This window comes from Anomaloglossus baeobatrachus, chromosome 4 (assembly GCF_048569485.1).
Source record: "Anomaloglossus baeobatrachus isolate aAnoBae1 chromosome 4, aAnoBae1.hap1, whole genome shotgun sequence".
Taxonomy (NCBI): domain Eukaryota; kingdom Metazoa; phylum Chordata; class Amphibia; order Anura; family Aromobatidae; genus Anomaloglossus; species Anomaloglossus baeobatrachus.
In genome coordinates, this window is record NC_134356.1 from 553164660 (window position 1) to 553182000 (window position 17341).

At 45.0% G+C, this 17341-nt stretch overlaps 1 long non-coding RNA gene across 1 annotated transcript in view; it reads right to left on the bottom strand.

Annotated features, from left to right (window-relative positions):
- Positions 1 to 12165, bottom strand: part of LOC142301807 (uncharacterized) — a 240757-nt gene extending 228592 nt beyond the window's left edge. The window contains exon 1 of the long non-coding RNA XR_012752888.1: positions 11967 to 12165. This is a non-coding gene — a long non-coding RNA (uncharacterized LOC142301807). The remainder of the gene's footprint in view (positions 1 to 11966) is intronic.
- Positions 12166 to 17341: the final 5176 nt, after the last annotated feature.

Consider the following 17341-nt stretch of genomic DNA (forward strand, 5'->3'; position numbering starts at 1 on the left):
ACCTTTTTACCTAACCCCATAAACCCTAATGGCTATGAAATAAAACACAGACAATCAAGTTGGATGAAATAGCTACAGCATCCTTTATCTGACATATATACATAGAATAAACATTGATAGGGTTGGGGTCCTCAAAGCTTATAAATTTGGAGATAGACTAGTGCCTTACTAGCATTACCTTCCCCTTGAACCAAACTTACTCCCAACCGCAACCACTAGCTCGGGAGCGCCAATGTAAAAAATGGGGAGGGGGAAGGGGTAAATACCAAACCCGGGACCCAACATTCCATTGCCGGTGGTTCCCCAAAATCACCAGACCACTATGCCAAAGCAGCAAATTAACCCCTTCACGACCATGGACGGAACTTTCCGTCATGGATCGTGTCCCGGTAAGCCCCGCCCCCTGTCGCGGGCAGGTGGCGTGGATCGGCACACATATCAGCTGTTTTCAACAGCTGACATGTGTGCCTACATGTTCCGAGTGGAATCGCATTCCACCCGGAACATTAACCCCTTAGATCTCGCGGCCAAAGTCTGGCAGCGAGATCTATATGCACGCGGCCATGTTTTCTACTTACCGCCGCCCCCATCGGAAGTCACGTGAGTGATCACGTGACGTTCGGTGGTTGCCATCGTAGCACAGGGTCATGTGGAACTGATCCACATGCATGGACTCTTTCTGGCGAAGGATTGTGGAGCCCCCACGGCCCGGCGTCTGCAACTTCCTACATAGTAGCAGCTGATTCTCCATTCCTAAAGCAGAACACATGCACACTTGTCTGATTTGAGCATACATATATATAGGGGGAGTCAGGAGACATAATTTACATCTAACAATGTGTATGGAAATCCTTAGGGCTCATGCACACTGCTGTATGGTACAGCTATACTACTGACCCAGAGAATGCTGCCCCTATGCCATTGCCAGCCCATGCTGTGGTTCCACAGCATAGAATCTGGAGAAAATATAGAACCTTATGAAATCACTAAAAGTAAAAAGAATGAAAAAAAGATTTCTCAGCTGTTGGGGCTCTATGCAAAATGTGCAACAGAGACCCCACTTACTTTTTACCATTTATAATAGTGGTATATAGCAGAGATGCACATCTTAGGGAGGGTTCTCATACACACTAGACATTAGTTGATCAGGAAAAATTCTAATTTGCCTGTTTGCGTGGATTTTCCTGCAAACTGTGATTTGCCAAGAAGTTAAACTCTGCAAATTTAACATCCCTTATTATTTTCTGGGGTCTCACTGCAGGCATAATAAATGTAATATGCAAAAAAAATCTTTATACTCACGTTACCGCAAACCTCCCCGGCCCATCTGCTTCTCACAGTCACCTGTTCAGTCTTTGTGATATCATCTTATTGCTGCTGTTCGTGGTGAAGTCCACAGGCGCCATGTTCTTGCACATGATGCACAGAGGCATGGGAATTTCAGTGCCAGCGGTGACAATAAGAAAATACAACAAGGACTGTATGGGTGACATGAGGAGCAGTGGCAGAAAATTTTTATGGATTCATTCATTTGCATATGGCCTGAGGAAGGGGACAGACCGTCTTCGAAACGCGTAGCCTAGCTTTTAATGAAAAAATAATATTTATTCTCAATGGAGATTTTTTCATGAAGATCCATCATTTTTGTGCAGTGCCCTTTCAGACAGTATTTTTTCTTTCTGGAAACAATTTTCTGCATCCCTCTAACCCAAGTGCATGGACACCACAGGTTCCTGGTTGGAACAGATTATGCACATGGTGGTTTAACATGTATTTACCATTGTTTGTGTATGGTGTACACAACTGACTCAAGTGAGCCTAACTAATTATTATATTCTATCCTTAAACGGAACCTGCCACAGATTCGTCCCCTATAAGCTGCGGCCACCACCAGTGAACCCTTATATACATCGTTCTAAAATACCATGTATAAGAGCCCAGGCCGATCTGTATAACATAAAAAACAGCTTTTATTATACTTACCAGTGGAGCGGTAATTGTCCAATGGGTGTTGCTGGTCTCGGTCCGGCGCCTCCTCTTTCCTTGCAATCACCATCCTCCTTCCCTGCTCCATGGGGATGACACGTCCTACATCATCCACACAGAGTCCTCCATTGTGGGCAGAGCAAAGTACTGTAATGTGCAGGAACAGTGAAGGTCAGAGATCGCACTACAAACACACTGATCTGCAATCAGCAGGGCAGAGAAGTACAAGTGTGCAGGAGCGCAATCGAGGACTCTGTGTGGATGACATAAGATGCATCATCCATAAGGGGTAGGGAAGGAGGATGGAAATCGCATGAAGATGGAAGTCGTAGTTGATAGTATAATAAAAGCTGGTTTTTTATGTTATACGGCCTGGGCACTTGTATACAGTATTCTGGAATACTTTATATAAGATCTTACTGGTGGTGGCCGCAGATTATAGGGGACAAATCTGGTGACAGGTTCTCTTTAACATCCGGTTTTTCCACTCATGGAGCACTTCTCACTCTTTCCAGTGCATGAGGAGAAGAGGGGTCGCAGTGGTAAGCAATAGGGTGAATACGAGGATTTTTATTTTGTGGGTTTTTTTTACCTTTTGATGTTTTTTAAGATTCAGAAAAAGTTTTGGGAATCTGTGTGAAATCAAATAGCAAAAAAATCCACATTTTGGCAAATACTGTTTTTGTAAAATTAGAGTAAATTCAATTCCATTTGAATATATTTATCTCTTCTAAATCCCAGCACAAGGGATAATAGGAAAGCTTCCAGTGGTTCTGCATTTATTGGTAGTAAAATCTACCAGCGATCTCTTGGCTTCTTCCAGGCATTTATTTCTTGGGGCAGTGATGTTTTGGGCATGTGGGGCTCATGTCACTCATCCTCATATCTTGGCCTCTGATATATGGGGAGGCATAAGAAATCAAAAAGGGAATATTCTCTTCTTTACAATTAGTAAGCAGATTTTAAAGGAGAACTCTGAAAAATGGGAATATTTATTAAGCAGGATGGATCAGTCTGTGTTTGTACTTATCATTGACAATGATAAATACAGAATACGCACTTAGATAATTTAGGTATCCCTCAAAAATATCCGATTGATATAACCTTTGATTTCATATGACATAATATTTATAAGAAGGTTTCAAAACCGTAGAATATTATTTTTATGGATTTCATTCTTCTATCATTAATTGTAAAACCCTTTATTCATTCGCAGATCAATGACATTACAATTCAGATATTCACTATTTTAAGCAGAGAGATATACAGCAGCAGATGGTGTCATTCACTAGAAATCTTTCTTTGCATAATGCAAAAAGACTATTTACCAAAGCAAACTAGAAAAGAGAAGCGCTATGGCTATATGCTAAATAGCATGATCCTGTTAGACATGGGGTACAAAGATCATGGATATTAGGAGGCCCAGCGCAGATATGAGAGACACTACTTCCAAAACTTTCCTATATGTTATGTCATCATGTGCCACATATAAATCTCCCTACATTAAAGGGTTTTCTCAACATCATAAATAGTTAAAATCAAAGAGCTTTGCAATTTACCTATTATTACAAATATTCCTCGTTCTCAAGAATCTAAATTTTTTTTTTATACCCCTTACTTAGAATGCAGCGGTGGCCAGTAACCTATCAGTGGTGCCTAGTGATGGGCGAGCACTAAAATCCTGGAATGCTCATTACTCAATTCGAGCTGATCAGATGCTCAGATTAGCTCAATGCGAGTAATGAGCATTATGGAAGGTCAATGATTGGCCTGTTTGGGTCTATGACCACATGTAACCAGCCATAAACAGAGCATTTCCAGCAGGAAAGAGGGCGGAGGTTTTTTTTTGTCACACTACATCAGAAAATGTAGGCAGACTGTGAATGGCTCTCTATGGAGTACCTGCACACACCATATAATGAACCAAGCCTGTGCGTTGTAGGTGTTGTTTCAAGAATACTTGAATGATACTCTGCTAAGCTTTGTGACTACCCGAGCACCCTAGTGCTTGTAACAAGCAGGGATGAGTACACTTGCTCATCACTAATGGTGACCAATCTTTTGAGCAAGAAGCACAGTTCTTGAGTACCTTTTTACATAGAGCTTGGAAACACTGCTCTGAAGCTTTCCTTGGATCTAGTACCTATGCGCATTCCTTGGATATAGCACTTATGGGCTCCTTTGATTCTGCCAAGGTAAATCTGCCTCTGATTGCAGCATTGGATTGTTACGCTTGCTTGTGGAGGCACTGAGACAGATTGGAGAAAGATCTCCAAAGTGCAGATAGCAAATAACCCACAAGAGGGTGATAGACTTATCAGCAAGCTGGGTCTGCAACAGGAGGTCTCGTCAATTGTACAGGAGTAAACAAATTGTAGTCAGGTGATCACTAGGGGTCAGAAGCCACGATGTCACATACACAGCAGAATGGAAAGATGGAGCCAAGGTGATTCAAAGTAATGTACAGGGGTGGAGGATACACAGGTCAGGACCGGGGTCAGACAGATAGGACTGGTGGAGCAACTACAGACAGGAACAGGGAGTCAGGAAACATTGGACGGATGAACAGAGAACTGCGTGGGTCAGGACTAGGTAGCAGGGAGGCAGGACAGATCAGATTAACTCACGGAAGCCAGGCACACATGCTGCAGAGCAGGAACTATTACTGGCGCTGTCCCAGAGGAGCAGTGCCAGGATATAGTGGCCTGTCCTCCGGAATGATACAGAATAGAATTAACCCCTCCCTTGACCTATAAAACTGGAGATAAGATAACAGCAATGGTTCAGTGGCGGCCGAGACAGGCATGGATCATGACCTGGATGATGTACACTTTGGACCATTGTTTCAATCATGACACTGATTAAACTATAATTCATCAAGAGCGGACACCCCCTGGCAGGCTGGAAGCTGGGAGGCAGGGAGCGGTGGGCGCCTGAAGTGCTATTTGAGGCAACCCCTTTAATTAGATTAAAAAGACCATAAAAGCCTTTCTTTGCAAAATGGATAATAAGTAACCATAAATAATAAGTAACCATAGAGAATTAAATGTATGTTATTGTATATAAACTATACATTACTATGTGATGGGTCTAGGTACATGCCCGAATTTCCAAAGTATGCCCCCAAGTGTCCTTCTGCGGCTTCCCTCAACAGCAGATCTGACCACTGGGAATTTCTGAAACCAGACCTGCAGTAGCCGCTCTAATAAGAAAAAAAGAAATGTTTAATTACATATTTAAATAAACAAATAAAACATTACAATATTATTATTGGACATAAATACTAGAGTTTTCTAGAATTCTGAATGAGGAATAAACTGAAAGATTTCAAAGCTTGCGAAATGTCCAGCATTTTTCCCGACAGGATCTGGTATACCGTTGGGACGATTTGCCATCATATCCATTTCCTCTCTGGTATATCATTGCTTCCACCTCATTGTTCCACTCAGCAGGAATATTTTGTATCTTTATAAATAAACAGTATTAGCTGAAGTGATGGATATGTTGTACCAGACGCAGCACTAGTCACCGTGACACACCACAAATGAATGAAATATATCTACATAGGAAATAGGTTTATCAGTCATCTTTGTTTTTGATACCGCGTTGAATTTTTTTTCTCTGTGTGTTTTCATAAATCCACCAGTAAGCCATTTGTACCACAATGACTATGTTCAGCGAGGGAACGATTTATTCAAAAACAAACAGGCTTTATTGCTGACTCTTATTGTATTTACAAGAACATTCAAAATGATATCATTCTGTCAGACATATGGCACGAAAAGAACTTTATTGCTCCTGTTCTTTACAATGGAAGCAGCTGGGAAAATCGTAAAATAGATAATTCTGGTGTACATAACTGAACAGCTCCATAGATATTTCTAAGGCTATTGACATGGGACTAATCCCACACGAGCTGGAGACCCATGGACTGTCCCTTCTCAAGACAACATTCATAAGTAACATCTATCATTGTGGAAAAGTGAAGGTAACAGAAATTAAATATCTAATCTAAAATAATTATTCTTCATCTTAAAGGTGCTCTCCCACTGTGGCCTCCAGCAATCAGCTCTTATCTGTGATGAAACCTGGCAGTAAATGTTACATTTTTCTGCAGCTCCGTCACGGGAGAACTTAAGCATTACATTGTGCCCATTCAAATAAACGCAAGAGAAGAATTAAATCCAGCGGATCTCAGGAAGGCAGGAATGGGTTAAAAAATCCTTTTTATTCTTACTTTAAAAATTCATGACAGATGGCCTCCGACAGAAACAAGACATATGACCAACGGGTTTCGACAGAAAAAATATCGCTAAGTCTTATTCATGGATGATCCATGAATAAGACTTGCCAATATTTTTTCTGTCAAAACGCATTGGATCATATGTCTGGTTTCTGAATAAAAAATATTTTTTAACCCAATCCTGCCAGCCTAAGATCCACTGGATTTAATTCTTGTCTTGGTTTCTGCTCATTCCCTACCTGGGATTTCCGTGCGGACTACGTGGTATACTCCAGACTTGGACTACGGTGAGCTGGCTATTTGTTTATGTTCACATTCAAATAAATGAGTTATCTGTGTAATGAAGGGCAGAGCAGGTCTTCAGGAGGCAGAGATGCTCCTTATTTTACTTTGCTTACTTTATTAATTCCACAGTGCTTGTCCGCGTTGGGGCTCACAATCTATATAACTTATCAGTATGCCTTTAGAGTATGGGCAGAAACTGGAGAACCTGGAGGAAACCCATGCAAACACAGGGAGAACATACAATCTCCTTGTAGATTTTGTCCTTGTTGGGATTAGAACCAAGGATCCCTGTGTTTCTGTGTTAACCACCGCGCCATTGTGCAACCACTGCCCACCAAGCTCCTTACCAATTCTCTACTTTGGCCAATAGATGAGGATCCCGATTGGGGCATGACTGTTGTCTATTATCTCATGATTCCTAATAGAGGATAAAAGAGTTTTGTAAACTTGACAGCCCTTTTGGGATTTTATAACCACAATCATCAATTTTAAAGGTTGTAATAAAACTAACACAAATTTATAATAACAATAATAATAACTATATGTTCTTGATCTTTTCATGAACACACCACTACATTGTCTATTTTGAGTATGTTCATCTCCCATTTTGGCCACATGTTGGTGACTCCATTGAGGTTCCATTTGAACCCACGAAAAATGGGATTCAGACCAGGAGCCATAGGCGTCAATCATCAAATGGAGTACAAAATATATAAACTTTTACAAGTACATTAAAGGGATTGACCACTACTTTATGTTCATATCATGTCAGCTATCTGCCATTGATAAACTCTTTAGTATATATCTTGCTTTCCCAAATTCTTCTATGACCTGAGCATCTCTGGCTGAGAATCCTCTGACTTTCTGTGGTATCACAACAGAGTCTATCTGAGTTCCTGGCTCTGGATTGTGAGGTGACATCGCAATCATGTGACTTTAATGCAATGGATAAGAAGGAGATTGATTCAGCAGAGCTCACTCACTACTTCCATGAATGAAGCTGCATCTCCTTGCACAATTTCTAACTCCAGACCTCTCCACTGTATCTGTATAGAGTATGCAAAAAATATGCTCAAAAGCTGTTACCTGCGAAACCCCTACAAAAGATATAAGGTGAATCGATCCATATGGAGGGCCAAAATAATCAATCTCCATAGATGAGAAGACTTATACCATGAGGATTATTAATTTGTGGAACAGCCAACCTCAGGAACTGGTCACAGTGGGAATCATCAATGCTTTCTAAAAAGGCTTATATGCTTTTTTAGAAGAATAAAACAAAAATATCATGTAAATGTATAAAATTATTATTGACCCAGTTGATCGACACATGGGATAATAATAATTATCAATAATTTTTTAAAAAAAATCTCAAAGCTACATGTCTTTCTGTGACGGCTATGATTCCATTGGGACAAATCCATATACTGTTTTTTGTTGGTGGTTAAGATACACCACCTGATGGAGTAACAAACAGGTAGTCGAAACGTGATGTGAATCCGGCCTAAAAAAAATGTCATGCTGTCAGTTATCCCTTTCTATATAAAGAAAACTGAATTTATTTTCTAAACATGACCCAATAGTCTGGCCACTACCATTAGATTGTTCATAGCTTCTCAGCTGAAACGGCACTAATACTGAATTTCTGTAATTTCTAACCCTTGTATTGACCATTATTGCAAGCATGAGCTGGGCATGGCCTAAAGCCATCATGTCAGGGGACCCTCAAAGGTTTCTTCAAAAGTATAAGAAAACTATTTTTGACATGATCAGGCAGGAAAATAGTAAAAATGAACCTCTATATATTACAGGTAAAATATATTTTTGTACCGTGTTAGCAAATAAATAGAAAAAAAAAATTAAAACAACTGAGGACTATCCTTTTAATGGCTAACTGAAAAGACGGTAATAAATAGCAAGCTTTCAAGACTACTCAGGTCTCATCACCATGCCTGATGAAGAGACCTGAGTAGTCTTGAAAGCTCGCTATTTATCACCATCTTTTCAGTTAGCCATTAAGGGTACCGTCACACTAAACGATGTAGCAGCGATTCCAACCACGATACGACCTGGTAAGGATTACTGGTAAGTCACTGGGAGGTCTCTGGTGAGATGTCACACAGTCAGACCTTACTAATGACGGAGTAATGATAGAGGTCGCAGTAGCGACCTGTATAACGATCTCGGCGGTTATTGGGACCTGTCACACAGTGTCAAACACACAGATGTGTGCTGCCCTGTGGGAGCCCGACGACCAAAAAATGAACCAGAACACTGTGTAACGATCAGCGATTTCACAGCAGGGGCCAGGTCGCTGCTTAGTGTCACACATAATGAGATCGCTGATGAGATCACTGGTACATCACAAAACCTGTGACTCAGCAGCGATCTCGCTATGTGAGAAGCACCCCTAAAAGGTATCAACAACTGAGGACTCTTAGTCCCGCTACACACGCTTCAATATATCTCACAATCCGTCGTTGGGGTCAAGTTGTAAGTGACGCACATCCGGCATCGTTTGTGAGGTATCTGCGTGTGACATCTACGTGCGATCAGGATTGAACGCAAAACCGTTGATCGCAAACACATCGTATCATTCTCTAGAATTGAGCGTTTTGTTGCACGAACCTAGTCAATTGTAACGTGTGACATCCCTCATACAATTTTGGTGTCTGATGCTATGTGCGCAGGTGTGCGCTCTGCACCGCAGCTTAAAAAAGGTCCGCTTCAGAGCGCAGCTGAAAAGCTGCGTTCTGAAGCGCCTCACAATGTCTGTCATTCACTAATCTCTGTCAGTCGGTCACTATCTCTGTCCCTCACTCTCTGTCCATGTCAGTCTATCCCCCTCTCTCATATACTCACCGATCCCCAATCCCCGGCGCTGCACGGCGTTCACACTGCTCCGGCGGCTTTTACTGTTTTGAAAAAGCCGGCCGCCCATTAAACAATCTCGTATTCCCTGCTTTCCCCGCCCACCGGCGTCTATGATTGGTTACAGTGAGACACGCCCCCACGCTGAGTGACAGGTGTCACACTGCACCCAATCACAGCAGCTGGTGGGCGTGTCTATACTGTGTAGTGAAATAAATAATTAAATAATTAAAAAAAACGGCGTGCGGTTCCCCCCAATTTTAAAACCAGCTAGACAAAGCTATACGGCTGAAGGCTGGTATTCTCAGGATGGGGAGCTCCACGTTATGGGGAGCCCCCCAGCCTAACAATATCAGCCAACAGCCGCCCAGAATTGCCGCATACATTATATGCGACAGTTCTGGGACTGTACCCGGCTCTTCCCGATTTGCCCTGGTGCGTTGGCAAATCGGGGTAATAAGGAGTTATTGGCAGCCCATAGCTGCCAATAAGTCCTAGATTAATCATGTCAGGCATCTATGAGACACCCTCCATGATTAATCTGTAAATTACAGTAAATAAACACACACACCCGAAAAAATCCTTTATTAGAAATAAAAAACACAAACATATACCCTGGTTCACCACTTTAATCAGCCCCAAAAAGCCCTCCATGTCCGGCGTAATCCAGGATGCTCCAGCGTCGCTTCCAGCGCTGCTGCATGGAGGTGACCGGAGCTGCAGAAGACACCGCCGCTCCGGTCACCTCCACGCAGGTAATGAAGACAGCCGCGCGATCAGCTGCTGTCACTGAGGTTACCCACTGTCACTGGATCCAGCGGTGGCCGCGGGTAACCTCAGTGACAGCTCAGCTGATCGCGCTACTCACCGCCGCTCCTATCACCTCCACGCAGCAACTGAGGTGAGTAGCGCGATCAGCTGAGCTGTCACTGAGGTTACCCGCGGCTACCGCTGGATCCAGTGACAGCGGGTAACCTCAGTGACAGCAGCTGATCGCGCGGCTGTCTTCATTACCTGCGTGGAGGTGACCGGAGCGGCTGTGTCTGCTGCAGCTCCGGTCACCTCCATGCAGCAGCGCTGGAAGCGACGCTGGAGCATCCTGGATTACGCCGGACATAAAGGGCTTTTTGGGGCTGATTAAAGTGGTGAACCAGGGTATATGTTTGTGTTTTTTATTTAGAATAAAGGATTTTTTCGGGTGTGTGTGTTTATTTACTGTAATTTACAGATTAATCATGGAGGGTGTCTCATAGACGCCTGACATGATTAATCTAGGACTTATTGGCAGCTATGGGCTGCCAATAACTCCTTATTACCCCGATTTGCCAACGCACCAGGGCAAATCGGGAAGAGCCGGGTACAGTCCCAGAACTGTCGCATATAATGTATGTGGCAATTCTGGGCGGCTGTTGGCTGATATTGTTAGGCTGGGGGGCTCCCCATAACGTGGAGCTCCCCATCCTGAGAATACCAGCCTTCAGCCGTATGGCTTTATCTGGCTGGTTTTAAAATTGGGGGGGACCGCACGCCGTTTTTTTAAATTATTTAATTATTTGTTTCACTGCACAGTATAGACACGCCCACCGGCTGCTGTGATTGGGTGCAGTGTGACACCTGTCACTCAGAGTGGGGGCGTGTCTCACTGTAACCAATCATAGGCGCCGGTGGGCTGGGAAAGCAGGGAATACGAAATTGTTTAATGGGCGGCCGGCTTTTTCAAAACAGTAAAAGCCGCCGGAGCAGTGTGAACGCCGTGCAGTGCCGGGGATCGGGGATTGGTGAGTATGAGAGAGGGCTGCTAACTTCAGTAACTTAGGAGATTAGCGGTCACCGGTGAGTCCTTCACTGGTGACCGCTAATCAGGGCGCGACACAGACAGAGCCGCAGCATGACCGTGAAGTCGGGTGAAGTTCACCCGAGTTCATTCTGACAGTGCGGCTCTGTCTGTGTCTGCTGTCATTTGCCGTTCAGCTCTGCTACATGGCTGTCTATGTCTGCTGTCAGCGGCCATGTAGCAGAGCTGAATGGCAGATGACATAGTAAAAACGCATCTCTACACATTACACACGCTTGGCAAGTCAATAAATAAAAAAAAAAAAAAAGGTGCCCAATGCATACGTCACAGAACACATGATCTAAAGGATCGCACACAAAATTGACCAATTTAACATAGACTACTAACGCACGTGTGACAGCAAATGAACGACCTACGTGCAATCTCATAAGATCCCGTATGCAACCTGGGCGTGTCACATCGCAAATGCGATTGTACAACTAATTGCAACGTGTAAAGTGGGCTTTAGTTCTTTTAAACATATTTTTACCATAATATGTAATGAGCACTATATATATTTTAGTCCTCACAAGGAGCTAGGGCCCAGTTGTCATCTCGGCATTTATTATGGCTATATTATGGCACCATCAAGCTCAATAATGCAGCTACAAGTGTTACGCTGCAAAAATTCAATTTGGCATTGTTAATTTTTGATAAAAAAAACTTAAAAATTTCACAAGAACTTCAACGAGGGAATTTATCAAAAGCTGTGCAGTTATTCAGAAGAATATCATGCAGCTGACTCACCAGTGCAAATTGCTCTGATCCACCCAGTATCATGTAAACGTGCATGCATGTCCATGGAGAGCAATACTGATTGTAGATTAAATCCCTACACCTACAGAGACTTTAGCCATTAAATCCGTTACTGGTGGTCTGTAAATACTTTGAAGCATATGCCTGAAAACGACATAAATGTGCCCACAGCTGCTGAGACGAGACGCACTGAACCCTGCCGGAATACTGAATAACCCACAGATCGTACCAGGAAACTCAGTTCTACCGGTGACGTCTCTTGTGTTTGAGTCCAGCCTGGCAATAAACAATATTGTGGATGACACAGGGTCATGATGGACACAGAAGTAATCCCGGCATTCTGACAGGGTGGGTGAGATGGGACTACTTGGAGTTGTTCAAGAAAGGGCCTGGGGGAATTAAGAAGTGTATAGAGATATTGTGTATCATCTTACACAGCGTGCTCATTTTCCTGGGTGTAAGCATTTTCTCTTACTGCTTGGAGAACTCACAAAAGCATTTGTGGAAAAGTTGAGAGAAGCTTAGCAGTAGCTTTTGTAATATTACTTTCATGTAGCAATATTGCCAAAGCCATGAAAATGGATATGACAACCCTCCCCACTGATCTTCATAAGCCTCTGCACAATATGAGTGGCGTGTCATGTTGTTTAAGCATGGACCAGTTAAATGTGAATCTGATACAATTGCAATTAGTTTTTAAAGCACCACTGTTCCACTGTTTTTTTGGGTAAAGTATATCAAATTGTTCAGAGTTTTCTTATTTTCCCTATTTTTCACCTAGTTAAAGACGATACATCTGAAATCAAGGTCTGGATATAATCCAAACCAATTGGGAGGCTGAAAATCACCTTTGACCTCCTTGATGACACCACTGACTTCCAGCAATGTTGACGGTGACCTTCAAGGGTCGTGGGAGCGAGTGAGCAGTGGAGTAACCAATTAGCTAACGGTTCTCTCCAATTAGGTGAACCCCTATAGTTTAGATCCATGCTGTGACAATAACAGCCAAACCTGGCCACTGTAGAGATCAAAGTCTAGCCACAGTAAAATCACAGGTGGTCCATTTTCAGATCCTACATCTACCGGGTAAAAGCAGTTTTGTATGATATTATATATTATTATCCACCTTAGTGTAAATAAAATGGTAATACCAGTTATGTTTTATCGCTCGGTAACAGTAAGGCATTATGCACACCATGTGAATACACGAAAAAGCTCATCCCTCAGCTGCAAAATATCTAAATTACACATATAGAGAAATAACTGCATTCAAAAAGATGTCATAATGTGAGATAATACACTATCCAAGGTACAGCAAGGAATTACAGAATAAGGTCCTGCTCACATAGAGGTTCTTAGGTTTTGCCAGGAGTACAATATTTTGTAAGGCAAAAATAATAGTCTACTCTGTTCTCTTTACTGTTAGGTATCTAGGAGAAGGAGGAAGCTGAGCTACACCATTATAATAGTGAACGAGGTAAATAGGTTTACTCTCTGGATATATTTGGAAATGTAACTCCATGTAGCTTCAATATGTCATATTGCTAATGTGCACAGAGTATCCAGATAAAGATACTGCATGCAATTGCAGTACACGTTATTCAACCTCCATATCACAGTAGGATTGTTAGCAAAAGATACCAGCGTTATGCTGCTGCAATAAATCAATCACACAAGAACAATTTTACCTCTATAAAACTTGGATAATAAGTTTTTTTTCCAGATTTTACACAAAATGACACTTACTGATAATTTCAGTCTTAGAATTATGCACCCCTGTTATGACAAGCATTTTTAGTACTTAATAGGACACTTTAATAGAGCATCACCGAGCCACCGCCATGATTTACTATAGACATCACTGAGCCCTGCCATGCTCCACTGTAGGTATCACCAAGCCACTGCAATGCTTCACTGAAGGCATCATCAACCACACCCATGTTTAACTGTAGGATTCACCAAGCTACTTCCATGCTTCACTGTAGGCATCATCAACCATCGCCATGCTCAACTGTAGGAATTGTAAGGGGTGGGACGGCTGTCCCCATAGAAACAGTGCAGGAGAAAGGAGGAGCCGGCAGCAGAAGGGGGAGGGAGAGAGAGTGGTAGAAAAAAAAGGTTGAGTTGGAGGCAGTCGAGTCCAGGACAGGAGAGAAGGAGCAGTGGGGGCAGGGTGTGGGAGCTAGCTGAACAGCGTACGAAGAACAGAGAAAGAGAACATGTCCTCTATGGTGAAACAGGTTTGAGTGGGTCAGGTCTGCTGTAGCCGGAGTGGGAGCCCAGGTGAAGTAGAGTAGCCGGGCACATCCCCACGAGAGGAGACGACAAGAAGAGGTGTTCCCCCATCAGGAGTTGTGAAACGACGCTATCAGCTTACTGCCACTGTTGTGAAGATGTGTGCAATAAACGTGCCTTCTGATTCAACTGATCTTCGTCTGCATAGTCTTTATACATCTGACAGCGTTTTCTGTACCACCACACTCTGCCCCACCAAGCAATCTCCTGTCCCAAAAGTGACGGCGGAGCTGGGGGTAAGCCTGATAGAAAAAGGGGCCACGACTACAACCCCCGAGGCACCCCCGGCACCCCGTTACATGTGGCGTAGTCGGCAGGATCCGGACTATCTGCGAAGGGTCCCGATTCCATATTGGGAAGAACAAGTGGTGCCTAAGGCGTTGGACCGGGCACAAGATGGCGCTAAGATGGCCGCCGTCTTCACGAACACAGTGGGTGCGCGGAAGATTGGCGCCAAAAGAAGAACCCTGAGCTGGCCGGTGAAGAAAAAGAAGTACAGAGTACGCCGTCCAAAGAGGGGAGGTGCTGGCCCTAAGATGTTGCTGAAAACATGTGAAGAGGGCGGCAGTACAGGAAAAAAGAAGAGTCGCCTATGCTGGGTCGATTTGATGTGCGAGACTGGGGGTGGAGTGTATACAAGAGCGGGAAAAGAAGGCCCGCCTCCACCTTCTCCAGCATCTCCACTGTCCCCGGCGCCATTACAAGAAGAGCTGCAAGAAGCGCCAACTCAGAGACTGACTTCGAGTGAGATGGAGACTCAGAGAAAACAGCAAGCTGCAGTGGGCGCGCTGGTAGCAACCAGCCTGGGCAGAGGACGCCCGGAGCAGACCGCAGCCGAGGAAGGACTTACCCTTTAACTACCGGCTGTGCCAGGAGGTCCGGAGCGGCCCACAAAAGTAATGTGGGTCACTTCCTGGGATGCCGCGACCGGCGAAACCTCTACTGAAGTCCGGGCCACCTACAAGGCGAAGCTACGGCCGGGAAGCGAAACCCTGGGAGCACCTCTACAGAGTCTGGAGGTGGTTACACCAGACAAGGTGGGTCCCCCAGTCCCCACAGAAGTTCCGACCCCGGAGTTAGAAGAAGATGAGTGGGGATTCTTTTGGGAGCCGGTGAAACCGACGCCCCTGACCCGACGACAGTCTCCGCCTCCTGAAACCGACCCAGTGCAGGAGAGGTTACTAGCCGAGACTGTGGCCCGTGAGATGATGGCCGGTCCCCTCAGCGAGGAGTTTGATCGGCAATGTACCGTTGGCACTGTGGTCAAATTCAACCAGGCTGAAGGCTACGGGTTCCTTGAGGATGAAGAGACCGGGGACCATTTTTTCTACAACCGGGTTAACCTGGACACTGAGGGCTTGCCACAACGCCTTCATACTCTGTACCCGGGAGAAAAGGTGAAGTTCCGGAGAGAAGTGGGATGCCGGGGCCTCTTTGCCGTGGGAGTGACCCGGATGCCCACCGAGCAAGAGGCCGCACAGTGGCAACAAGAGATTGAGTAGGAGGAATGCCAATACCGGACACGTACTCAACAGAGACCGGTGCTGGCTGAGACTTGCCGGCCGAGAAATACGCTGGCGGTAACACCCGAAGTAGTTGCCAGACCGGCATCTGAGATGGAGAGGGGGACACCGGCGGTGTTAGCGATCCACCAGAGTATGGTAACACACCCAGTGGTCGTCGTTGGTAGTCCCCGGCCATCACGTTCAGCTACCCCATCACCCCCGTCGGGGGTTGAGGAGTCCAAACCGGAGACAGAGGAGGTAGAGCCCCCGATCAACTATGAACCGTTCCAGAGGCTGCGCCGCTTGCCAGGCCAATCCCTGTCCAACTATGTGAGGGCTCAGCGGGCTGAATGGCAGCGTACATACTACCCCGAGTGAATCATAGCGACCGAAGGTGGTGGACATACTTGTGTTAAGTACCGGAGTTATGGAGAAGAACCGGTAAAGAGTTAAAGTTGTAACCACGTTCAAGGTACCGAGCCCGGAGGGAGCCTGATGCTGAACTGTGCAAGGACTCCCCTCCGTGATGTTGACGGAAGCTGTATTGTTTGTGTTCCCTGCCTGCAAAGACCGGGAGTGCTGTGAGAGCCTCCGGGCAGAAGATCAGCCAAGACCGGGAGCGCCTGTTAACGGCCTCCGGGCAAATCTACTGCAAAGATCGGGAGCTCCCTTGGAAGGACTCCGGGCGCCGGACTTGTGCGCCCCTTGAGTGTGCCTTTATGTGAACATTTTAAGGTTTTTATAAAAGTGACTTTGCTGCTAAGTTTGTGTTTTGCAGGTGCGGGCCTTGCCAGGAGGCTAAGGCAAAAAGAGGGGAGGAATGTAAGGGGTGGGACGGCTGTCCCCATAGAAACAGTGCAGGAGAAAGGAGGAGCCAGCAGCAGAAGGGGGAGGGAGAGAGAGTGGTAGAAAAAAAAGGTTGAGTTGGAGGCAGTCGAGTCCGGGACAGGAGAGAAGGAGCAGTGGGGGCAGGGTGTGGGAGCTAGCTGAACAGCGTACGAAGAACAGAGAAAGAGAAAGTGTCCTCTATGGTGAAACAGGTTTGAGTGGGTCAGGTCTGCTGTAGCCGGAGTGGGAGCCCAGGTGAAGTAGAGTAGCCAGGCACATCCCCACGAGAGGAGACGACAAGAAGAGGTGTTCCCCCATCAGAAGTTGTGAAACGACGCTATCAGCTTACTGCCACTGTTGTGAAGATGTGTGCAATAAACGTGCCTTCTGATTCAACTGATCTTCGTCTGAAAAGTCTTTATACATCTGACAGCGTTTTCTGTACCACCACACTCTGCCCCACCAAGCAATCTCCTGTCCCAAAAGTGACGGCGGAGCCGGGGGTAAGCCTGATAGAAAAAGGGGCCACGACTACAACCCCCGAGGCACCCCCGGCACCCCGTTACAGAATCACCAAGCTTTTCTATGCTTTGCTGTGGGCATCATTAACCACCATCATGCTTCACTGTAGGAATCACCAAACTAATTCCATGCTTCATTGTAGGCATCATCAACCATCGCCATGCTCCACTATAGACATTACCAAGCCGCTGACATGCTTCACTGTAGGCATCATCA